We start from the raw sequence: 1073 nt of genomic DNA, 5'->3' as shown, positions 1-1073 counted from the left end.
GGTAGTAGAATTCGCTCTGCTGTCAGTGGCGTCATTTCAGTTTTCAATAGAGGGGGGCAAAGGTTTTGACCGGCCCGAATGGGTAAAAAAAAACTGCTCGCCTTGATCGCAACCACATATTAACTGCTTACATTTTTTTATGGTACCCTTTTTATTAACTAGGTAACATCATTTTTAAATAAAAGGTAGCAGATATTTTAGAAAAACAATTGCATACCTATATCAGTTAAAAGTCTACAAACTATTATATGGCAATATTTATATTGATAAACAATAATATTAGTAGGTAGTTTATTATAGGATATCTTCCTTTTTTTATTTTTGAAAATATGTATCAACTGCATTATTTATAAATCAATTTTACCTGATTCAACACTTATAGCCTATACTTTATTACTCTTATACAGGTATACGATATATTTACAAATTAATATTATCTCAAATATCTAATAATATATATTTTTTTTTATTGCTTGATTTCTGGCTCAGCCGCTCAAGTTTTGTCTGTTTATTAAACATACCAGAAATTATTTTCGATTCTTGAGCAGTTTGCGGTAATTTTATATTTTTAGCCACACCACCTATTTATTATTTTTAAGTCATATTTTGCCCAAATTAAAAGATTAATGTAAGGAACAAATCTACTTTACCGGACACCCTTTTTTTTCAATTTTTTTTTTTAAATACATGTTTTTTTATGCTGAATTCAAAACTGTTTGAAAACATTCCCGCAAACTTACCGTTCAAAAGTTATGGCAATTCAAAGCTGTCGATATTATCAAATATGGCAGTGACTACGCGTGTATCGGCACTCGTCGCTACGCTCCTCGGTGCCGTCGCTCCGCTCCGCAAATCGAAAATATCCCCCGATTTTTTGTGTAAAACCACATCAGGTGAACCTCGGTTTTTCTCAATATTATTTCTAAGTAAAAGTATTGCCGGCGTGGGCACTCGCTCGTCGGAAATTAATTATTTAGCATAATATTTGATAATATCGACAACTTTGAATTGCCATAACTTTTGAACGATAAGTTTGCGGGAATTTTTTTAAATAGTTTTGAATTCAGCATAAA

Source organism: Acyrthosiphon pisum, chromosome A1 (genome assembly GCF_005508785.2).
Source record: "Acyrthosiphon pisum isolate AL4f chromosome A1, pea_aphid_22Mar2018_4r6ur, whole genome shotgun sequence".
NCBI lineage: Eukaryota > Metazoa > Arthropoda > Insecta > Hemiptera > Aphididae > Acyrthosiphon > Acyrthosiphon pisum.
This window is presented reverse-complemented; position numbering follows the sequence as displayed.